This window comes from Musca domestica, unplaced genomic scaffold, assembly GCF_030504385.1.
Source record: "Musca domestica strain aabys unplaced genomic scaffold, Musca_domestica.polishedcontigs.V.1.1 1, whole genome shotgun sequence".
Classification (NCBI taxonomy): Eukaryota; Metazoa; Arthropoda; class Insecta; order Diptera; family Muscidae; genus Musca; species Musca domestica.
Window position 1 is genome coordinate 33,790,010 of NW_026712114.1, and position 26,107 is coordinate 33,816,116.

A 26,107-nucleotide genomic window follows, 5' to 3' on the forward strand; every position below is an offset into this window, starting at 1 on the left:
AACAAAGAGAGCCACTCGTTTAATTGTTTTTGCTTCATTTCCACCACCACGAATCTCATTGCTCTTGCTCATTCATTTGCTGAGTGATTTCCCCACTCTATTTTGCGGATATCTCTCTGATGGGTTGTTGTTTTTGTTGCCTGGCATGTTGTGTAAAACGGTAGTGGTGGCATGGTGAATTTTATGGTTTCTTTGTGAATACCCTGCCAGCTTTGTTGCTTTGTTCGCGCTCAACCTACCACACCTTCTCCTGCTCCCATCTGTGTGCGCCGTTGTGTGGTGGTGTTGGATTTTTTCAACGATACGCCAAGCAGCCAACAACATTTCATATGAATTCTGCCATTTAGTCGTAAACGAGTGCTTGGAGACTTCACATATTGGAGGATCAAATCCACGTCATAACTTGCATTGGCAAAATATCTACTGCTCTACTGTGTGAGAATACAGGAGAAGAAGAAATAGAAAAAAAGTGAAATACCATACAAAAAATTTGATTTTTCCTCCATGGGTGTTTTTTCATGTGGAATATAGGAAACAAAGCAAAATAATACAGAAATCATAGTGTGTGAAAACAAGAAATTGTATAGAGAAGAAATTTTTGGTAGAATAGGAAAAAATTACTGGATTTAATTAAAATCCACACACACACGCACGCAAAAAAGTGACCATTTGTGTTTGGAGAAACCTTAAAAAATTAAAACGTAAAAAAACCTGAATTGTCATTTGAAAAAAAAAAAAAAATAAAAATTAAATTATAAAGTGGCAAAAATATTTTCCCTTCAAAAGTCTCGCTGAGAAGACAAAAAGCAAAGAAAACGCCAACTCTGTACTAAAATGGTGGTGATTCACTGACAAAAGAAAAACGGAGAATTGTCAAATAGAAAAAAAGTATTTTTTTTGTATGTGAAAGTGCAAGCAAAAGGATAACTGCAGCAGCACATTGTTTTTTTACTTCCAAACAAAGGATAACAACTTGAAAATTAATTGTGATATTTTTTGGTTTTACCCAGAACCAATCAACATTCTTATACGAGTGCAATTTTTAATGCTTTAAATTAAAAAAGTAAAACAAGAAAAAAAAAGGATACAAACCAACCAATCATCTCCACACCAACGCTACTCCATTAAAATTAACAAAGTGTGTTTGGTTAACAAGGCAAACGAAGAATTAAAAGGATTAACTCTCTCTCTTTCCCACTTGCTGCAATAACTGTGATTTTTCTTGGATTATTTTTCCTGCTGCACACACCTAAATTTTGAAAAAAAAAAAAAAAAAGGATTTAATTCTTTACTGCAGTTTAACTCAAAAAATGTAAGTCTTCCTACCATTTAAAGAAAATATTTAAGTAGAGAAAACAGTGTTGGTAAACGTTTCCCCATTTTGCTGCTCATGGTGAGATTTGTTTCTTATTCAACTGACAATGCCAAAGCAAAGCAAGCAATGTTGTCAAATTTCCATTTCACTACACACGATTTATACACGCACCAACACACATAGCCATTACTTCTCTGCCTTTTGCTCTGCTCTTTTTTACTGTGACGCTGTATGTTTGTGTTTGGTGTGCGTGTGTGCTGTGTTTTTAGTATAGTTAGCAGCATGTTATATATCTCTTTGGGCTGTGGGCACAGTGATGCTAATTCGGTGTTTTTTTTTGCGATTGGAATTATTTTTTAGCATCTGATTTAAAAGAGAATGGGTATATTTTCAAAGATATAATTCAGGATTTAAACTCTAAACAGAGTAAATATCAATTGAAATCCCCGGTCTCTACAGATTTCTATTTTTTTTTGCTCTGTTTAGAGTCTAAAATCCCGAATGAAATATTAAAAAACCAAGTCGAAGAAAAATGTGCCCCTATAACATTCATCTTCCTATTTTATTTATAATTGCAGATGTTCTCTCACGATATTTTCTGCCCCATGACAGCTCCAGTTATGTTCTATATCTTAGATGATTTTTTTGAATTTTTATTTTTTTTAGAACATTCTGAGAATATAATATTTCGAATCACATCAAATTCCGTGGGAAATTTTGACTAAAGCTTCTTTGTGGACTAAATGCGATATATTGCATTTAATATCGAACTGTTTTCAAACTTCTTACCGAAATGTTTAATTAAATCAAGCCAAAATTCATGAATTAAAATTAATTTTATGGGAACTCTGGTGATAATTTTACCCAATACGAATAAGGAATTTTAAATAGTTAATAAATTGTTCAATTTGAAACCTAATATATATGATAAGGTTGGGAAAATAATTAGGATTATGTTTTGTATGAAAAATAAGCCATAGCGGACAATTTACTTTGTGTTGTTTATTCTCAGAAAACTAGGTATGACAATAGCATTTAATTTGATCAAAAATTGTAATTGACGATTCGAAAGTAAACACGAAAACGCAAATTCCCAGAGTATTTTTTTTTTTTCATTTTTTAGAAAAAATATTCATGGAATTGTTTTACTTTCGAGTTCACATTAGTGTCGTCATCAGAAATAAGTCCCTAAAAATTCTCGAATTTTTACAATAAATTAACTTTTTAAAAAAACAAAAAATATCTGAAAGCCAAGTACAACACCAAGACTAGAGCTGAATACAGAAAATGTATTGTTACATACATGGTGAGATAAAAAAAAAACTGGAATAAAGTCAAACGCCGTCATTTTCAATATTTGCCGAATGGAATATTGCGTATGTTCAGCTCACGAGCCATTTTTCGGCCACTGCGACGCGAGTTTCGATCAAGTCGCTTCCTTACTTTTCGCACCATTTCTGCTGATTTTGCTGTTTTCTTCCGCCCGCTTCCTAGACGTCGGGCTACGCTACCAGAGACACAAATGATTTATTCACATTTAAATGCTGTAGTGCCCTAAGGATAGCTACTTGTGGTTTTCCAGTCAAATACAAAGAAATCACACTATCACGCTTGAATTAAATCACGAATAACTTTTTCTGGAAAATTCTCACCTAAATGTTAATTTTAAAAGCTGTCGAACGAGTGGATTAGAAGTGACAGCAGTCTGAAGTTGGTTGCAGTTTTTTCATCTCACCCTGTATTTAGAATTGGTTTTTTTTTATATTACAAAACAAATCAAGATTAGTTATTGGTATTTTGTAAAATTTTCATAATCCGTAGATGTTCCAAAACAACCACAAAATAACTAGAACGGTGACTGTATTAATTGAAAAGAAGTAAAAATAAGAAATAACAAAAAGCTAGAATTGTTTTAAAAAAAAGTTAATTAATGTTTGTTTGATTTTTTTGAGTAACTGTTTTTAATTTACTCAAAATTATGGAAATTCCATATTAGATATATATTTTTATTTAATTACGTTCATGACAAAACATTTAACTGGTTCTTCTATATATTGGAAATTACTTTTGCTTAAAAATGCTTGAAGACTACGAAATTTTAACTTTCCTTTATGAAATTTGTAAATTAAATTATTTGGGCTTGTATTATGTCTCTTTTTTTGTATTATTATACGCCCTTTAATTCCTAAATATATATATTTTTTACTACCTTGAAACTCTACAAATTGTTACTTTTTTTTTCTACCTAAATAGATAGCAACACTGATCTCGGGTGTGTTTGTTGTATTTGTAACTGTTTGGTGACGTTATATTTTTACGTTGCTGCTCTGCTCTCTCTCACTCTTTACGAAAGGTGGTACTCTTTGAAAAGAAACAAAAAAAAAAAAAAACTGTGGGAAGAGCAGGAAGGTATGTTGTGTGTTTTTGTTTTTCGCGTCTTCTTCTTCTTCCTTCCACTGTAAATAATAGCAGTCTGGCAGCAGCCAAGCAAATGATTTTGTTGTTTTGTGTTAACTCCACCAGAAACGTAGACGAAATGAAAAGTAATAGGAAAAAGTCAGCCAACAAAGTAACCTTCCATCCCCAGTATGTACGCCCCCCGCCCGCTCGTATGGTCATCAGTAGGAAAAAAAAAACAAGCACCGTCAGAAGCCATTGTTCACATATGGATGGATGGGATCGGTGGATGGACAGACAGACGAATACACCAACACAACACATTGCAAATGACAGCAATATGCTCTGCTGCTGGGTAATGGAGTAAAATAACATTAAAGCAACAACAACAACGAAACGTGTGAATGCTAGTTACTGTGTATTTTTTTTAGTTTCTCCTCTTACTTTGCCAAAAAGAAACAAAATAATTAAATTTTGCATTTGTGTTATAAAAAGCTTGGCTTAAATTTGTTGTTTGTATGCAAAATATTTCATGAAAATATCTGTTTAATAATTTTAAGTGGAAATGTGAAAACTGAAACTATAGAAATATTTTTTTTTTTAATTTGAGTTATTTTTTTAATGCTCTTAACATTAACACATGTTCTCCCTTTCCCTTTGGTTTAAAATTTTCTTTGTTATCATCCATATATCCATCCCCACTGCTGCATAACACTGCCTTTACACGGTGACATTTTTTAGCCATGCCATTTTTGTTTGTTGGTAAAAGGTGTAGAGAGACAAGGATAGAAGAAAAAATGGCACGATGAGCCACCGCACAGGGTTACATGCCATTTTCTTTGCAATTCTCTTTTTGCTTCTTCCGAATTTTTTATGATTTTGACATTTCATATCGCTTCTTCATTGTAATTTTTAATGCGCTTCTTTTATTGTGATGTTTTTAGTGATTGAATTATATGAAAATTAATTGGAAGTATTAAAAAGTAAAAAAAGAAAGTTAAAATAAAAGTTAATAATGCAATATTTAACACCTCAATAACTTTTTCCATCATTTCTTCTTTAGATTCACACATTTAATTTTAAATCACTTCTTTATAAATATCTGTTACAAACAATTAGCTCTATACGAAATACTGAATAAAATAAAATGTCAGAAAAAATGCCAAGCACTATTATCGTAAAATGCCACCGTGTAAAGGCGCGAAGATTTACGCAGAAATTTTAAAAGAGAATTGATAAAAATGCCAGCTAAAAATTGCACCGTGTAAAGGCGGTGTAACTAGTTTTTCCCATTCTTATTTGCCCTCTGTTTGCCTTCGTTCTTTTTATTTATTCTATTTTACTTTTGTATCAAACAAAAAAACCCATGATTTGGCTATATTTTGAGAGAGAGTCTAAAAACTGGTGAGAAACGGAGAGAGAGAGCATCATAAACTTGTGTTATTTACTTTGTGTTGTATTTGCCATGTCAAACTCTCCGTAGAGTGGTGGTGGTGTTCTACGTCAATAAGCCACAAGCCACCAGTGTTCAAAAGTGCATGACTCAGGGTTGGAATTTTTTAATTAACCAAGAAAATAACAATATTGCATGATGCATTCAAAAATGAAGAAATAATTGTTAAGTTATTCTTTTTTCTTTCTTGTTTTTTTTTTTAAGTATAATTGTGAGTTTCTCCTTGTTGTGAAATAGTATTTAAAAAAATTAACACACTGGCACATGAATCGGGGTTTATAACTTAAAATCGTTGGTAGAGTACACACTGTCAAACATGTTGACCAGCGTGGCTTACATTCGTTTGCTGCCAAAGTAAAACAGTTATCGATTTCGAAGAGAAAAAGTGAAAAATATGTTTATATGCTTCAACATGTTTTAATAAAAAACACGTCATTTATATTGTGAATCACCGAATGTCTCCTCAAATCGTTAAATCACAATCCTTTGCCATTATCGTTGTATTTTATGGCTTTTAGAATTGCTGACTTTTAGAAATTAAATTTCGATTTTGAAGTCATAGATTTTTAAATTATCTGTTTTTTCTTTCCACTTTGACATTAGACCCTGAAATTCGAGCGACATTTTTTAGAAAGTCTACAGGATTTTTTAATGTAATTTTTACGTTAGTTTTTAATTTTATTGAATGAAAGCAAAAATGTTGGAAATAACATCAAATATTGGAATAAGTTGAGATTTGTTCGAATTGCAAATCTTGTTTATTTGTGGTGTCTTGCGGCTGTGCCAGCCACCCTGCCAGCATCTCTCAGTAGAAAAATAAACAATATTTTTGTTTGTTAATTTGCTGTCTTTTTTTTTTGTATTTTTTGAGATTTCATAAAAGCATTTCCGCGAAAATTTCATAATACAAAATTTGTTTTCAAAAAAAAAAAAAAAAAAACACCGATGAGTCATTATCTAATGCTCTCCGTATCTCTCATAAAGATAAATATTTGTTGAGTGTTGTTTTTGTGATTAATAATATTGGCCAAAAGGATGATGACCAATCATTTGTTAATAATCAAATCGAAAATTTCAGCAAATATGCAATCTTTTATTAACTTTTTGGATAAAGGAATTTTGTTTGACATTTCTAGAAAAAAAAAATATTAAAAAAAAAGTTATAAATTATGACAAATTTGAAAATATTTAATAGAGTAATTATATGTATAAAAATGTATTTTACGACCTGTTTATTTGTATATCCCATAAGAAGGAATGCGAAAAACACCCATACTATGAGTGTTTTTAATTATTTCTTATTTAAATTCAATATTTTTAAATTTAAAAAAAAATATTTATAAGAATTTGGTTTCTCGCATTTTTTTCCTTCCAATATACACATTTAAATTTGTTTATACAAATATTTATTTTATTACTGAAATTTTGAAATGTAGTGTTTAGCTAATAAACTTGAGAAATTAACATTCAATTGAAATTGAAAACTTTTCAAAGAAATTGTCTTGGGTCTGACACTGAAAACATTTCATTAACCAGATAGCTATTGGTTTTTTGGAAATAAAAATAAAAACCCAGTGGAATTGTTTTTTTTTTTTCGAATTTCTCTTTTCTCCTCCTCGCATCTCTGGCTAATCTCATCTTACATCACAATATTACCTATTGTCGTCTGATCTAAAAATAGCCAAGTTATTCTAATAATCGTTCCCTCTTATCTCATCATCGAGATATTTCTAGTTATAATATTTGATATCATCGTCATTGGATTTTATGGAAATTGCATCAGAGGTGTTAAGTTTGAGGTGTTACAACCTCGAAATATACATTTTAGACCCCACAAAGTGTATATATTCTTGATCAGCATAAAATTCTATGTCGATTTAGCGATGTCCGACCATCTATCCGTCCGTGGAAATCACTCTAAGTTCCAAACGAAATAAAGTAGATTGATACGATTTTACTTAAATGAATATTATGTCTGCACGACTTTTGGTATTGAAAATGGGTCATGTAGGTCCACGTCTTCGTATAGCCCCATATAACGGTACCTCCCGATATTCGATAGTTTGATGATTTTAACGACATTATTAATCGGAATTGTTTTAAATTTGGTATTTGAAGTTCGTAATTCATACTACAGCCTATGACAGAAAATTGTCTATGCAGATCCACGTCTTCGTATAGCCCCCATATAACGGTACCTCCCGATATTCGGTACTTTGAAGATTTTAGAGACATTATTCCCAGGAAATGTTTCAAATTTGGTATTTGAAGTTCGTAATGGATACTACAGCCTAAGACAGAAAATTATCTGTGCAGGTCCACTTCTGCGTATAGTCTCCATATAACAGTTTTTATTTAAGTGGTAGTTTTCGGAATTTTTTTTTTTAAATTTTCAAGTTCCTTCCAAATGGTGGGGGTATTAAAAGTTCGGCCCGGCCGGTATTAAGGAAGTCCTTAGTTTTTTTTATATTTTTTTCAAAAAATCTTTTTAAAATCTTTGGCTTACTTGTTTTTTGGGCATTTTTGAAAATCTTTACAATGTACACAAACTATTTTTATTGAGATTTCTTCAATTGCTTTTTTTTTACAAAATTCCTCCCTTTTCTAGTAGCGTGACAGACAAAAAATGCAACATTTGGCAAAAGTCAAAATACGTTCACCAATCTTGATTGTTTTGTGTGCGAAAAAAAACTCGTGTTTTAATTTTGGCAACGTACCTATTTTTTTTGGGGGGATTTCTCACATAGAAAATTGTAGGGTAAAATTATAGCAAATATGTTGTACCTTTTGGGAAACTTGTCAGAATATTACACAAGAAACCAAAACAAAAAATAGGGGAAAAATAAAGAATGAAATGAAAATATTTGTATTTTTGTGGCCAAAGGCAAATGAATCGCCGTTGAGTGAGTCAATGGCATGGGGCCAAATTCTACATTATCATCTTATATAAAATAAATGGTTAAATTATACAAAATAATAGATATAACATTTGGCGATATGTAGAATGTCAGGGCAAGAATAAGCTAAAGAATTTAAGTTTATTGAAGAAAATAAAAAAAAAAAACAACTAATTAAAATGTGTGGTAGAGAAAAAATGCATTTATATATAGTAAATGAAAGTGTGTAAATAAAATTAATTTGAGGGCGGAAAATTCAATTCATAAAGGCAGTTAAAATTATACCAAAAAAAAAAAAAAAAATAACAAGTTAAAAAGCAGCAAAGTTCGACCGGGCCGAACTTTTAATACCCTCCACCATTTGGAAGGAGCTTGAACAATTTAAAAAAAACTTCCGGAAACTACCACTTAAATGAAAACTGTTATATGGAGACTATACGAAGACGGTGGACCTGCTAATGAAATTTTTTGTCATAGGCTGTAGTACCCATTACGAACTTCAAATACCAAATTTTTTAAACAATTCCGGAGAAGAATGTCGCTAAAATCATTAAAATAACGAATATCGGGATGTACCGTCATAACGGGGCTATACGAAGACGTGGACCTGCATATAAAATTTTTTGTCATAGGCTGTAGTGCCTTTTAGTGGCAACCTTGAAATTTGAAATAATTCCAGTAAATATTGTCGCTAAAACCATGCAAGTACCGAAAATCGGGAGGTACCGATATGTGGGGGCTATATGAAAACGTGGACCGATATGGCCCTTTTACGAACTTAACCTGCCTACTGGTAAAGTATGCACAAATTTAGCCATCTATCTCAATTCGTTCGAAAGATAGCATGATTACAACAGACGGACAGAGATGCGGACATTGCTACGTCGTCTTAGAATTTTACGCTGATCCCGAATATATATTCTTTGTTGGGTCTATTATAAATATTTCGAGGAGTTTCAAATGGAATGACCAAACTAATATACCCCCCATAGAAGGATGGAAAAATAATTTCAAATTAAATATTTCAAAATAAAAAGCCGGATCAAAATTCATTTTCCCACAATCATCATAGTTAAAAAAAAAAAACAGCAGTAGCACTTTAATTAATAATGTGAGCCATAATTTCCAGATTAAAAACGCCGGGAGGTGCAACAACAAAACAAAGCAAAAACTTCCTTTTTTAAATATATAAGAGATTCAGTCTCTAACCACCACCGCCGTTTGGGCAAAAGACATGTAATCCAAATGTCCTCAGACCTCCTGCCGAGTCTTTTTAGGATTCTTAATGTATATTCATCATCGTTGCGACAAAAACTTTACACGATTGTAAAACTGTCATATTCAATCAATAACAACTTTCCAACCCTGTGTGTAAAAAATTGTAGTGAGAAAAAAATCTTTTCTTTTGAAATTTGCGATGCAAATTATTACATTTAAAGACATTTTTGAGTATTTAATTTTTGAGTATTTTTTTTTTCATTTTTTTTCACTAATTCTGGTCATAGGCTAAAGTACCCATTAAGATTTTCAAATATAAAATTTGAAACAATTCCGTCGAATAATGTCCCTAAAATCATCAAAATGGGGAATATCCTCCCGATACAGGGTGAGATAAAAAAACTGCAACAAAGTCAAAAGCCATAAATTTTAATTTTTTGTTTTTTAAATTTTTTTTTTTCGGAATTTCGGAAATAGCATTAAATTTTAGAATAAGTTTAGATTTCTTCGAATTGATCACCTTTGGCACAAAGTATGGCCTTCAAACGGCCAATTAAACCGTTACACGGTGTCCGAATGTTGCTCTGCGGTATTTTGGTCCATTCGCGGCGGGGCGCCTGCTTGAGGTGATCGACACTTTGGTATTTTTTAGTGGCAACCTTGCTTTCCAAAATACTCCAGACTCAATAGACCAATGGAGTGGTATCCGGAGATTTTGGTGGCCATGTGCGCTGGAAATGAAGCGAGGAACCTCATTTTGTAACCATTTTTGGGTGACGCGTGCTGATTGCGATGGTGCTGAGTCCTGTTGGAATGTCCAAGGTCCGCGGCCAAAACGTTTGCCTGCCCGAGGCTTCAAGCTCCAGAATATTTTCGCGATTATATTCGGCATTCATTCTGATGCCACGGTCGATTAATGCGAGGGGAGAGCGACTATCGGCTGTTATGGCGGCCCAAACACCATCACCATAACCGGCGCTTGAGTTCTGGTGGCCAAACGAAGGTGCAAATTTTCAGCTGACCTCTTTGGCAAGTAAACACGATCATTTTGTTTGTTTACCATCTGCTGTATAATGAATGTTTTCTCAGCGGAGAAAACCAAATTCGGCAGTTCAACACTTTCGGCCAAGCGAAGCAACCCTTTAGCTCTTTTGAGTCTATTTTATTTCTGTTGCGGGGTAAGTTCTTGCGTTTTTCGGCTTTACCCCGAGCTCATTCTTCAATATTTGCCGAATGGAATATTGCGATATTTTTAGCTCATGAGCCATTTTTCGGCCACTGCAACGCGGGTTTCGATCAAGTCGCATCTTTTTCGAACCATTTCTGCTGATGTTGCTGTTTTCTTCCGTCCACTTCCTTGACGTCGGGCTACGCTACTAGTATCACGGTAACGAGCGATGGTACGAAACACAAAAGATTTATCCACACTAAATGCTGGAGTGCTCTAACCATAGCCAGTTGTGGTTTTCCAGCCAAATATAAAGAAATCACACTATCACGCTTGAATTACATCACGAATAATTTGTTTTCTGGAAAATTCTCACCAAAATGCTTTTGAACGCTTCTAAACAATATAATGAGCTGTCACTGGAATAATTTTACAGCTGTCGGACGAGTGGCTTAGACATGACAGCAGTCTGAAGTTGGTTGCAGTTTTTTCATCTCACCCTGCATATATACTTTGTAGGGTCTATAGTGAATATTTCGAGGAGTTACAAACGGGATGGCAAAGCTTATATATTCCTCCATAGAATGATGGAGGATATAAAAAGTATTGTGACAAATCAGCCTCTTCTTTCTTATTTTAGAACACTGATGAGTCCACTGAAATCTCTTTTTCAGTGTTTATCAGGGATGGGGAGTTAAAAATGTTTGTAAAATGGATATTATTCCAAGATGTTATTATTTATTAAATTAATTATAGAAGACAAAACATTGCAGTATTGTAAGGATCAACACGTCTTCTTCCTCATGATTATTTATTAATTTCTTATTTATCTCAAAACTTGGAAGGATTTGGTCCGTCCTAGTAGCATTATGTGATTAACATTTAGCTCAGGAATTATTTCCATTCCCAGTCAGGGTTATTCCCACTACTATTGTTTTTTTTATGAAAACAATGCTTATTTGATAGTGGAGTTCCCTGGGGGCATATTCTCGAAACCATTTTACCAATTTTGTAATTTTTCCCCCAACAAAAATGTCAATATTGCTATGTACCTATTTTTATTTATAACTAATACAAACATTACAGTTAGTTGAAAATTATACCCATGGAGATGCTCCACATTCATATTTGGAACACAAATACTTTTGGGGCTTAAAGAAATAAGCGTATACTTCTGATTCTTCTAGATACCTACTTCCATTAATTGCCCTCATTTTTTTTTCTATTGGGACATTGTAAACTAAAAGTCATTGCGAATTATTGATTGGCTGATAACTGTGCACTGATGCGATCTTTTGATCAAAACGTCGACGAACAATTGTCGTTTTTTTTTGTGGCCCCTCACCTACCACATCTCGCCCCCTCCATCGTCTCAATATCTTGCGAACTTTGTTTATTTTCTTCATTTTTGCTGAAAAACAAATTGCATAACATCATTTTCTTTGGTATTTTGAGTGACTTGTGGCTGCCTTTGTCTCACTTTCACCATCTCCCACCTCCCCCACACACACACACTTAGTGAGTAGTCTCTTTATAAACAATATTCATTTTGAATTATCAATGGCACGAAAAGAAGGTATACCCAACTGTACTCCGTCCGTACTAGAGCGGCAGCGGCGGCGGCGGCTGCAACAGCAACGATTTCAAAATGTTGTGTTCATTATCAGTAGAGCATTGAAATACTATTTAACAACGACGCACTGTGAGACTGGGAAGGGGAGAGAGAGAGAGAGAGAGAGAGAGAGAGAGAGAGAGAAAATATAGTATGTAGGCGTGGGTTGCCAAGTAGTGCTAGGAAAAATGTGGGAAGAAATATTAATCATTTTCAAGCGAAAAGTTATAATAAGGCTATGATGGATAAAATTTACAATTTTTGTGAAAATCAGTTTTTCCTACCCAGCAGAAATTCTACAGGTATATGTGGCACATTCTGCATGATTTGTATTGAGAAGTACATATCCTTTCTGCATTACTAGTAAGCAAAGAATAATGCCTTATTCACCGGAACTGTTTCAAATTTGGTATTTGAAGTTCGTAATGGATACTACAGCCTATGACAGAAAATTGTAAGTGCGGGTCCACGTCTTCGTATAGCCCTCATATAGCGGTACCTCCGAATTTTCGGTATTTTGATGATTTTAGCGTCATTATTCACCGGAGTAGTTTCAAATTACGTATTTAGAGTTCGTAATGGAAATACAGTTTGTGACAGGCTGTCTATGCAGGTCCACGTTTTTGTATAACTCCCATATAGCGGTACCTCATTTTTCCTTCAATATAATTTTTTTATACCCTACACCACATAGTTGTAAGGGTATTATGTCTTTGTGCATTTGTTTGTAACATGGAAAAGGAAGCGAGATAGACCCATAGTCTCCATAGAATCACTTTCTGAGTTGATTTATGCATGTTTGGCCCAAGGACAAACCCTATTGAAATTGGAGATAATCGGTAAACATTTAGATATAGCTCCCATATATATAATATAATATAAGTATGCCAAATTTGACCGAAATCGGTTCAGATATAGCTATAGTTCCCATATATATGTTTCATCCGATTTGTTATTTTTGTCCTCCGCAGCCGTAATATGCACTGTGTAACAACAATATTTGGGCAAACATATCAAATGCAGCTCAGAAATACCTTTGCTAAATTTTATCGAGATCGGTTCAGATTTGGATATAGCTCCCATATATAACTTAGTCCGATTTACTTTTTATTGTGCACCAAACGTCTAATATTTGCCCAAATGGGATGAAATTTGGCACTTACGACCGAATTGAGTCCAGAAGCTAGTATGCCAAATTTGGTGAATATCGGTTCAGATATAGCTATAGCTCCCATATATATCGTTCATCCGATTTCTAGTATTTGTTACCCACAGCCGTAATATGCACTTCGTAACAACGATATTCATGGAAATATATCAAATGCAGCTCAGAAATACCTTTGCTAAATTTTATCGAGATCGGTTCAGATTTGGATATAGCTCCCATATATAACTTAGTCCGATTTACTTTTTATTGTGCACCAAACGTCTAATATTTGCCCAAATGGGATGAAATTTGGCACTTACGACCGAATTGAGTCCAGAAGCTAGTATGCCAAATTTGGTGAATATCGGTTCAGATTTAGCTATAGCTCCCATATATATCGTTCATCCGATTTCTAGTATTTGTTACCCACAGCCGTAATATGCACTTCGTAACAACGATATTCATGGAAATATATCAAATGCAGCTCATAAATATCTTTGCCAAATTTTATCGAGATCGGTTCAGATTTGGATATAGCTCCCTTATATATCTTTATTAGATTTCAAATTAATTTTGCACCAAAGGGGCAATACAAGTCCGAATTTAAAAGATTTAAACTTTGAACTTTAAATTATAATTATAATTAAGCGTGTATGATTGAATTCTCCCATAAAAACTTTTAATTGTTACGTAGAGTTCTACTTAATTAGCAATGTGGTGTAGGGTATCAAAAAGTCGGCCCCGCCCGACTTTAGGACTTTCTTTACTGGTTATTCTCTGAAACTTATACTTATTTTTTATTTTTTACTTAACAAAACATGGCTCCTAGATATTTGCTTACTTTGTTGTAGCCTTCTTTCCATATTTATCTCCGTCTGTCAGTTGTGGTATTGGATTTGTTATAACCAAAAAAAAAAAAAAATGAAACTAGAACATACCAAATTATTTGACCTAATTTTTTTTCTCTATACGATATTTGTTGTCTGCTGCAATGACGTAGTTTTTCTATAATTCAGATGGCGGCGACTCGTGCCGCATATTCGTAGAGAGGGGGGGAGAGGGCGAGAGATAAGAAGCCTTGTTTATTTTGTCTTACCAAGTCTATATAGAAACAATATTTGTTGCTATATTCCATGTTGGCTGCTGGTATATAATTGTATTTTTCCAAATGTCTAGTCAAGTTATTTATGACATATGGATGGATGGATGGATGGATGGTGGCGATCAGTGGATGGGAAAACTAAATTCATATTTTTTCGGTTTTCGGCCGTCCGTCTGTCTGTCTGTTCTCTACGCCATTTGTGGGTCATACGCACGAAAAATAAATCATAGACTTAATTGGTTTTTGTTTGATTCTGTTTGGAAGGAAAATATGTGTTAGGGGTTGGAGTATTGAATTCGAAATTCTAGAATATTTGTAACAAATTGAATGAAATTTGCTTGAAGCGCTTGCTTGAGGTGATCGACACTTTGGTATTTTTTTTAGTGCTAACCTTGCTTTTTAAAATACTGCAGACAAAATAGTCCAACGTATTGGTATCGGGAGATTTTGGAGGTCATTATGCGCTGGAAATTAAGCGAGGAACCTCATTTTGTAACCATTCTTGGGTGGCGCGTGCTGAGTGCGATGTTGCTGAGTCCTGTTGGAATGTCTAAGGTCTGCGGCCAAAATATTTGCATGCCCAAGGCTTTAATACACCCTCCAGAATATTTTCGCGTTAATATTCGGAATTTATTCTGATGCCACGGTCGATTAATACGAGCGGAGATCGACCATCGCCTGTTATTTTTTTTTATTATAAAATATTTTCTGTTTTATATAAATTCCGATTTTCCTGATAACATGATTGCTTTGCTCAACATTTTCTTTGTTGAATCACTTATGGCTGTTTTTCCAATTTTCAATAATTCTAATTGTTTTTTTTGTTGTTCAATTATTTTAATCATTGTTCTCTTGTTTCGTTACAGTACAAACAATCTATTTGGATTTAACAAAGGCACATTCTCCCGATTTCTATATTGATTTTACAGTAACTGCGTATATTTTGCTAGACAACTAACAAACAAAGTAAGTACAAGCAAATATTTTCAATTTTTTTTTAAATTTTTGAATATAATGTTCTGGGAATCGAAATAGTTTTTTTTTGTGCAAATTCCGTTTTTTTTTTCTTCGATAATTTTTATTTATAGAAAATTTTCTGGGATGTCCTCAATTTTGTCCTTTGAAATTATTTCTCTTTTGTCACATTTTCTTTTCGAAGCAGGTCCTTGGTATAATTGTTTTGAAAATTTGAAAATAAAATTAAAAATCATAAATTTTTGAAAATAAAAAATAATTTTGTTCTGAGAATCGAAATAGTTTTTTTTGTGCAAATGCCGTTTTTTTTCTTCGATAACTTTTATTGATAGAAAATTTTCTGGGATGTCCTCAATTTTGTCCTTTGAAATTATTTATCTTCTGCCGCATTTTTTTATAATTTCCCTTTTCATTATAATTTCGTTTGGCTTAATATATTAAAAGAATTATTGATTTTTCCTCCCTTTTCAATTGTGTTCCACTTCAGTGCTAATGCCCAGTATTTCCGTTTGTGGTTTTTCCAAACAGACGGACCAACTGAATGGTTGGCATCTCGACGCCTAATATTACAACGACGACAACACAAAAAAAAAAAAAAAAAAAAAACTCATCAGCCATATCAACTGTTGATTGTAATTTATTCCATGCTGTCGTCAAGGCTGCTTTCTCCGTAGTTTTTGCTTTTTTTAGTTTCTTCCAACCCAGCGTTGCTTTTTGTATGTATTCCTCGAACATAGAACGGCGATAGCGAGTTCTATGTCCTTCATTATTTGGATTTTTTTAAAGTTTGCCTTTAATCAAGGTTTGTTGTTTGGGCCAGGAATCATCCTTTTTGTGTTCCCTTTTCAGTCGGCGCCGACGATCATCATGATGCCTTTCATTGACAGATTTTTCTTCTAGGAATTTTTCTTTTATAGCAAAATATGTTTCCCAGAAAAAAGTCGTGTAGCAAGCAATTCAAAGAAATTTAAGGACGCCTGCCCACACAAACTGCTGTATAATAAGGATATACAATTTGAATTTTATTTATAGCATTCTTTATTATTTAAATAAGGATTTCTATGCTTTGTGAAGTAGAATAGGACCTATTTTATTCTGGGAAGCTACAGAAAATACATTCTGAGAAATTATTTTTTTTTTGTGAAAAATTATAATAATTTTTGGGGTTTAATTTAATAAAAATTTTACCTAATAAAACACTTCAATATTGGTTAAAATTTTGACATATGCCCCATTAATTGTTGCCAATAGTTTTAATGAGATTTGAAGGTAATTTGTCAAGGGAAGTGGCTGCAATTTTGTATTTTGAAATGGATAAATATTTCGAAACAATCGCATTTGAAGCAGGATTTGAAGTTAGAAAACAATTTTTTGGGGTTCTGTATGTTTTGAAAATATCTCGTTAGAGTCTGATTTTTTTTAAATCCAGGTTTAAAGCTGGAATGCAAGTTTGAAGCACATTTAGTCATGGAAAAATATTTAAAATTTAATCATGGAAAAATATTTGAAGATGGAAAATATTTTTGAAAAAATCCACATTTTAATCTGGGTTGGAAGATTGTTTTGAAAAATTCACATTTGAATCTAGGTTGGAAAAATGTTTAAAAAAATCTAGGTCTGAATCTGGGTTGGAAATTTAAAAAAAAAAAATCCACATTTAAATCTGGGTTGGAAAAATGTTTTGATCTGGATTGAAAAAAATGCTTTGAGAAAATCCACGTCTGAATCTGGGTTGGAAAAACGTTTAAAAAATTCACCTTTGAACTTTGAATCCCTCCACTATTTGGGACGTACGTATTTGGCAATTTTCAAAAAAAAAAAAAAAATAATAATAATAATAAATAAAATTCGTAAAAATTCTGTTAAAATCTTAAAACTACCAAATGTAGCCGTTATATTAGGGTCTATACGACGTGGACCTGCATTGCATATGCAACTTTTTTCATAAGTCATTACAATATTCAAATGCGAAACTTGAAAAAAATCGGTGAATAATGTAGCTAAAATCATCAAAATACCGGATGTATAGAGGTACCATTATATGGTGACCATACCAAAAAGTGGACCTGCACAGATAATTTTCTGTCCTAGGCTGTACTATCCGTTACAAACTTCAAATGCCAGATTTGAAACGATTCCGAATACCGGGAGGTACCGTTATATGAGGGCTATACGAAGACGTGGACCTGCACAGGCAATCTCCTGTCGTAGGCTGTAGCATCCATTACCAACTTTAAATACCAAATTTGAAACAATTCCGGTAAATAATGTCGTTAAAATCATCAAAAATACCGAATATCGGGAGGTAACGTTATATGGGGGCTATTCGAAGACGTGGACGTGCACAAATAATTTTTTGTCTTAGGCTGTAGTATGTATTACGAACGTCAAGTACTAAATTTGAAACAATTCCGGCGAATAATGACGCTAAAATCATCAAAATACCGAATATCGGGAGGAACTGTTGTATGGGGGCTATACGAAGACGTGGACCTGCACAGATAATTTTCTGTCATAGGCTGTAGTATCCATTTCGAACTTCAAATACCAAAGTTGAAACAATTCCGGTGAATAATGTGACTAAAATCATCAAAATACCGAAAATAGGGAGGTTCCATTTTATGGGGGCTATTCAAAAACGTGGACCTACATGACCCATTTCAATGCCAAAAGCCCTGCAGACATAATATACATTTGAGTAAAATTTATTTATTTACTTCATTTCGTTCGGAAGCTTGAGTAATTTCAACAGACGGACGGACATCGCTAAATCGACATAGAATTTATATATACATTGTAGGGTCTAAAATGTATATTTCGAGGTGTTACAAACGGAATGACAAACTTAATATACACTCCTTACAAAAATGAAGGGAATTAAAATATCCTGGTTTGAAGGAGGAAAAATATTTAAAAAAATCCTCGTTTGAATCCAAACAAATATTTTTAAAAAAATCCTCAATTCAAGCTGTATTGATTTTAAGAAAATATTCTTGAATTCCAATTTAAGCTTAAAAATGTGTTAGTCTTAGAAAACATATTCTAAAAATCCTCGATTAGAGGTGCATTTGCATACGAAAAAAAATATTAAAAATCCCTAGTTGACAACTATTTGGAATTTTGTTGATCCGCAAAAAAACAATCTAAAAACATTTTTTTTAGTTAGAAAAAGGAAATAATAAAAATATAAAATAAAACATATTAAAATCTACCAAGCCAACAATAAATAACAACAGCAAAATAATTTTTAACAGTTTTCCTTAAATTGATCTAATCATCCGTATTTTGAACTGGATTGGCCTGGCGCTCTCCTCCATGTTTATGACTCTGATAGTCCATTAAAATATTATTTTTAAATTCCGTTTTGCGCTGTGTCGCTCCTTGAACAAAAACTTCTTAAAATCTTAAAAAATATATTCTCCATTAAAATATGTTTTTCTGATCCTCGAAAAAATATATTTTAGAAATTCACAATGGCGGAGAGCATTTAGAGCTATTTTGGTTCCAGGAAAATTTTGTTGAGAATCCACATTTAAAGGTGTATTTTAATCCCTAAAAATATTGGTAAATCTTCATAGAAAAGTTGTTTTTACTTTTCTTAATTTAAAATACCCCCATTGTTATCGCAATTAAACCACCTTCTCTCGTTTTTGCTGACATTCTCTCGTCCTCTTCTCCACATTAGCCCTTGAGAAAGTACATATGCTGCTGCTGCCTGGCTGGCTACATGCATTATTTGTTCAAGTTGCCTTGCTCATTGCCACTTAAATTTCATTAAACCTATTAAATCTTTACCAAATGGGAAATCCAATTTAAAATAGCATTTAGAATACAAGCTACCCCACTGACAACAACAAAAATAAAATCCTCAAGCATTTCTTTTTCCAAATATCTACTGCGCATGTCAGTGGCGGTGGGCTTTTGTTGGCGATTTAGAAATCTTTTCTAGTGCTCTTCTAGCAGACAGAACGAGGGAAGAGAATTTTCAAAAAAAAAAAAAAAAACATAATGCCAGCATTTCTCTTCGAAATGGAGAAGCATTAATCCTTTTTTTTTGCATTAAATCGTTTGTAGGATAGCTATGTGTTTAGTTACCCTTTAAAGCAGATTCATCATTATCATTCCTTTTTGTTTGTTTGTTTGTGTAATTCTAAATGAGAAAGTATTCTTTTTTTTCCTCAAACTTTTGTTTTCTAAAATCTCTCTATTGTTTTGCATGGTGGCTTACTTGTGTTTGTTTTTTATTTTTATTTTTTTCTGTTGAAATCCCTTATTTTGCTCTGTTGGACTTTGCATTCTTCTATTGTCTAACGGCAGCCACCTACCCCTCGTCCCACCCACTCATGCTTGTTTTACATGCCATTCATTGTTGAAGCAATTTTAATCTGTTTTTCATCATATCGAAAGATTATATCCTATGTTTTTTGCCCACACACAGTTCTATGCATATTTTGTGAAAAACGATTTTTTTGTATACGTATGTATATAATCCATCTTTAAAAATGAATGACATTTTTCAAAAAAAAAAAAATAATAATAATAATAATGATGTTGTATATATATACAGGGTGAGATAAAAAACTGCAACAAAGTCAAAAGCCATATTTTTTAGAATAAGTTTAGATTGGTCATCTTTAGCACGAATTATGGCCTTCAAACGCCAATGAAAACGTCACACGCTGCCCGAATGTTGCTCTTTGGTATTTTTGGCCCATTCCCGGCCACTTTTGGTATTTTTTAGTGCCAAACTCGCTTTCCAAAATACTCCAGACACAATAGCCCAAGGATTGGTATCCGGAGATTGTGGAGGCCATTGTGCGCTGGAAATGAAGCGAGGAACCTAATTTTGTAACCATTCTTGGGTGGCGCGTGATGAGTGCGATGGTGTTGAGTCCTGTTGGAATGTCCAGGGTCTGCGACCAAAATGTTTGCGTGCCCAAGGCTTTAATACACCCTCCAGAATATTTTTGCGATAATATTCGGCATTTATTCTGATGCCATGGTCGATTAATACGAGCGTAGAGCGACCATCGGCTGTTATGGCGGCCCATAACATTACCATGTCCGGCGCTTAAGTTCTGGTGGCCAACCGAAGGTGCACATTTTCAGCTGACCTATATGGCAGGTAAACACGATCATTTTGTTTGTTTACAAACTGCTGAACATCAATTGTTTTCTCATCGGAGAAAACCAAATTTGGCAGTTCTTCACTTTCGGCTAAGCGAAGCAACTCTTTAATTCTTTTGAGTCCACTTTCTTTCTGTTGCGGTGTAAGTTATTGCATTTTTTAGGAATTTCAATGGCTTTGCCCCGAGCTCATTTTTTCATATTTGCCAAATGGAATATTGCGATATGTTCACCTCACGTGCATTCTTGGGTGGCGCGTGCTAAGTGCGATGGTTCTGAGTTCTGTTGGAATGTCCGAGGTCTGCGGCCAAAATGTTTGCGTGCCCAAGACTTTAATACACCCTCCAGAATATTTTCGCGATAATATTCGACATATATTCTGATGCCACATTCGATTAATACGAGCGGAGAGCGACCATAAGCTTTCTGTTGCTGTGTAAGTTATTGAATTTTTTGGAATTTCAATGGCTTTGCCCCGAGCTGATTTTTCCATATTTGCCGAATGGAATGTTGCCATACGTTCGTCTCACGTGTCATTGTTTAGCCACTGCGACGTATGTTTCGATTAAGTCGCTTCTTTACTTTTCGAACCATTTCTGCTGATGTTGCTGTTTTCTTCCGTCCACTTCCTCAACGTCGAGCTACGCTACCAGTATCACGGTAACGATCGATGGTACGAGACACAAAAGATTTATTCACATTTAAATGCTGGAGTGCTCTAACGATAGCCAGTTGTAGTTTTCCAGCCAAATATAAAGAATTCAGACTATCACGCTTAAATTCCACGAATAACCTTTTCTGGAAAATTCTCACCTTTTTTGGGCTTGTAAACAATATAATGAGCAGTCACTGGAATAATTTTAACAGCTGTCGGACGAATGGCTTAGAAATGACAACAGTCTGAAGTTGTTTGCAGTTTTTTTCATCCTACCCTGTATATTTACTCATATTCGAGCGGCATCGAAAAAATGAGTTTGCTCAATATTTTTTCTGCTTCTGAATTCAAGTGCGTTTCACTCTTTGTACAATTTCGAACGAGTTTTTCGGAGGCCTGATTTAAAGCATTTTTTTATTTTAAATATATTTTTTTTAATTAAAAAAATAAATATTTTTATTATTATTTATTCTTTTTATTATAAACATGTATGAAAATATTTTCTATTTCTATTCTTCATGCAATATGTTAATGGAATATTCAGCTTAATTAAAAATTCTTGAGAACAATTTAAATTAAACATGTGTTACTACACACAAGACATATCACAAAAAAGAGCAAATATCAAGTCATTCCCTTTAAATTGCAATCCCGCATAATACAACACACCACTACATAAGCGTATGCAGCTTTATTTACAATTGCATGTGGACTAAACCATTATTTGTCTTTAACACTGAGGGTAACTTGAATCCTAAAACCCAACGCCTTCCCACCTTCCCTCTGTGATCTGTATATAATACAGTAAATACCGTACAGCAGTTCTCAGCAACAGACATGGAAAGTTAACAAACAAGTTAGAACAGCAACAACAACAGCAGCTAGTAGTACTATATAAGGACTAGAAAGGATGTGCTCGCCAGTATTGCTGGTAGTTTGATGGTATTTACAAACATCCACACAACAACCTCCTCCTCTTCTCAAGTCAACAATAACAACAGCACAACAAACCCGCCCTCCTCTTCTCAAGTCAACAATAACTCTCCACAAAATATGGCACAATATGTTGTTGTTTTTTTTTCGCGGGGAGCTTTTGTTTTGTTGTTTTTTCTTGGTCTGTCTGCAACGCATACATTTGCTCCCTTTTAGTATGGGGGAAAGGATAAAAAAAAAAAAAAACAAACGACGAGGAGACAGGGAGACATAGCTGCCGCATAACTTTGTTTGTAGTCTACCCCCAACGTTTTTTGTTGTACACAAATTGCGTGCCTCCAAGTAATGCAGAAGAGCAGTATTGCCAACATTTTGAGAGCTAGAAGCGTAATTAAAAACCAAAAAAGCGTAAATGGCGTAAAAACTTTCCTAAAAAAAACGTAAAAAGCGCTATGTATTTTTTTCTAACCAAAATGCCAAAATTGTCAATTTATAATTTTTTTTTAAACTAAGTACTGTTTTATTCAAAAATTTATCTTATATAAACATTTCATATATTTACATAAGTGCATACATATTTTAAAAAAAAATATGATATATTAGGAACATTTTACATGTGGTACAAACAATTATGTTCACCTACCCATAAAACCCATAGCTTCAAATGCCGTTGAAATGTCTGCATCAGTTTCTTCATTTTGCCATAAGACAGTTTGTAAAAAATAGTTTGACTTTTTGTAAACTTTCTGTGTAGAAATTTTTTTTACAGACATTTGACGGCATGTCATATTTGTCACAGCACGTATTCTCTCGACGAAGGCCATATTTAATATGTAAAATAGAATTTACAGAACTTAAGGATAGTCTGTTTCCGATTTTCGATTTATATAAATTCATAGCACTGAATGCTCTTTCTACTTCTGCATTTGATTATGGGAAGCTTAACAGTCTTATAACGAATTCTGATAAATATTGAAAGGGATTTTGCCCTATGGAACCTTGAAATCATTTACTTCTATCCAGATCTATCAATTATCAATACTCAATTCCATAATAGAAATGACATCCGCGTTTTTTTCTCGTTTATTTTACTTTTCCTTCAATTGGTTTATAATACACAAAATTCTTCCTTTTATTTTGGTTTATTAAAAAAGAGTTACATGTAAATAAAAGATCTTCAATGACAGGAATGAAAGACACCATGGTAGAAGAATATAGGTAGAAGCATCAACGCTTGCGAACATTGATATATCAAAATTTTAAAATTGTTTTGTCAAATATAAGTAAATTTTTTATATATTTTCTTATACGATGCATTTCTCAACAATTTTTACAAATTTTAATAATTTTTCATTCAAAATTTTAAATTCCCAAAATCGGTTTCACATGTCATAGTCCCAGCAGCTGTGTTGAAGCGACTACCTGTATTCTTCTACCATGAAAGACACGTAAAAAATTTGGAGTAAAGAACTTGCCATACTATCAAAATATTTGAATGTATTAACATTGCCACATTTGAAAATTTAAAACCCGCTAAAAGCACCAACAGAAAAGATGAAAATCGTACGTACAGTGCTTTTTTCGTTTCGCGCTATGCCCACTATTTTGGCGTTTTTAGGGGTCTAAAAAGCACCATAAATAGCGCGAAAAGCACTAAGTTGGCATCGCTGCAGAAGAGTATGCCTGTCGCTCGAATGCTTTTGTTACTGTGACATGGCTTCCATTTAATTTCTTTATTCTTTCCTTTACAACCCATATTCATTTTGTTGCCTTGCTTTGGGATGAGGCTGATGATGATTATGGTGTATAATGCTGCACTTTCCTCCTCCATATGGTTGGTAACCTTTCTCTTTTCCCTCTTTCTACCCCCCCTCCATGAGGAAATTTTGTTTACTTTGCCTTTAGATATCGTCGCCTCCCCAGTGTTTGTTGTGCGTGTGTGTTACTCTTGTGTTTATGTTCTCCCGTTTTTCTTCTTCTTAATCATCATCATCGTCCTCTACAACTTGCTGTCATTGCCATAAGTGATTTTTCTTCATTTCCTTTGTTGTTTTGTTGGTACATAATGTACAAACAATAAGTACATTTGTACATAGTGTGTTGTATACTTTCTTGTATGTAGTACGTACTACATGTGTACATATTGTATTTACCCGCATGTACTTTCTTCATCTGTTGTACATTTTGCAAAAATGACACTGCTGTGAAAGATATCATCATTGGCTGGTTGATGATTCTCCTTTTTGCGCTCTCTCTCTCTCTCTCTTATCCATGGAAATTCTCTGATTCGCATTTCCTCCCCTCTCTTAACACAAAGAACACCACCATCATCGTCATCATCCTATATAACAAAGATAGCGACAAGGTCAATATCCTTAAAGTTGCGATGATGGAAATTTATACATTATTTATATGTATGTGCGTGCTGTGCATATATGTGTTGTTGTTATTTTCTTTTGTCTTTAACTTTTCATTTCTGTTTTGTTGTATTAGCCACACCATCGCCGCCCCACCACTCCTCATCATCCTTGTCATTATCAAAAATTGCACTTTTGTTGTGCTCTTTCTAATTAAATTTAAATATATTTATACCCTCAGCCATATGGCTGCAGAGGGTATATATCATTTGATACGGCCAAAACGTGCCTAGTCGAAATAACAGTTTTAGACCCTAGGTCTCTTTGGACCAAATCCGTTTCAGAACATTTGGAGTCGATCTAGCGATGTCCGTCCGTCCGTCCGTCCGTCTGTCTGGCTGGCTGGCTGGTGCGCACGATAACTCTCGAAGGGAGTATCCGATTTGGTCCAAATTGGCTACAACGTAATATTTTTGTCAAACTTAGATCGAGTTCGGAGATGGGCAATATCGGTCCACTCCTTCTGGTACCTCCCCCACAAAAGGTCGAAATTTTCAAAAAATATATTTTTTGCACAGGAAGAGAAAGGATAATCCGAATTTGCTCCAACTTTGCAAATCCTAATATTTGCGTCATTGCTAGGTCAGGTGTGAAAATGGGCAATATCGGTCCACTCCATCAAGTACCTCCCCCACAAATGGTCAAAATTTTGAATGATTACAACTCTCATAAAATGTTATGTAAGAGTCCGATTGTCTTCAAATTTCACACATCCCAATATTTATATTAACCCAATGTCTGGTGTTAAGATGAACAATATCGGTCCACTCCTTCAGGTACCTCCCCACAAAAGGTCGAAATGTTCAAAAAATATATTCTTTGCACAGAAAGAGAAAGGATAATCCGAATTTGCTCCAACTTTGAAATTCCTAATATTTGCGTCAGTGCTAGGGCAGGTGTGGAAATGGACAATATCGGTCCACTCCATCAAGTACCTCCCCCACAAATGGTCAAAATTTTGAATAATTACAACTCTCATAAAATGTTATGTAAGAGTCCGACTGTCTTCAAATTTCACACATCCCAATATTTATATTAACCCAAGGTCTTGTGTTAAGATGAACAATATCGGCCCACTCCTTCTGGTACCTCCCACACAAAAGGTCGAAATTTTCAAAAAAAAAAAAAACAAATTTTTTGCACAGAAAGAGAAAGGCTAATCCGAATTTGCTCCGACTTTGCGAATCCTAATATTTGCGTCAGTGCTAGGACAGGTGTGAAAATGGACAATATCGGTCCACTCCATCAAGTACCTCCCCCACAAAATATTGAAATTTTGAGTACCCATGAAGCTCATAAATCGCCAAATTAGCATCCGATTCCATTTAGATTTGGCACATCTGTCGAAATATTTATATCATATTTTGGGTCCGATAGGAAATGGGCAATATTGGCCCATTCCTTCGGGATCTGCTCCATAGAGCAGCACTAGTCAAAATATATTTAGATAATCGAACATAGGCTGAGGGTATATCTCTGGAAAAATGGAAAAGGTTTCTTGATTAATTTTAGGAAATGTACATAAAGATGTTCAATATTTCAACATTTAATATTTAAGGACACGAAAGAACAACTGGGAAAGGATAGAATATACAGAATTCTAGTTAACAACTCTTCGAATACTCAGACATTATTAATACAAAATTGCAAAGGGAACATTTTCTGTCGTTGGTACATTTTAATCTCTACCA

General features: G+C 33.9%; 1 long non-coding RNA gene across 1 annotated transcript in view; it reads left to right on the top strand.

Moving 5' to 3' along the window:
• The first annotated feature begins 266 nt into the window (after positions 1 to 266).
• The window catches only part of LOC131802221 (uncharacterized), a 35,808-nt gene continuing 9,967 nt past the window's right edge, over positions 267 to 26,107 (top strand). Inside the window, exons 1-2 of the long non-coding RNA XR_009342084.1 lie at positions 267 to 1,312; positions 15,176 to 15,275. This is a non-coding gene — a long non-coding RNA (uncharacterized LOC131802221). The remainder of the gene's footprint in view (positions 1,313 to 15,175; positions 15,276 to 26,107) is intronic.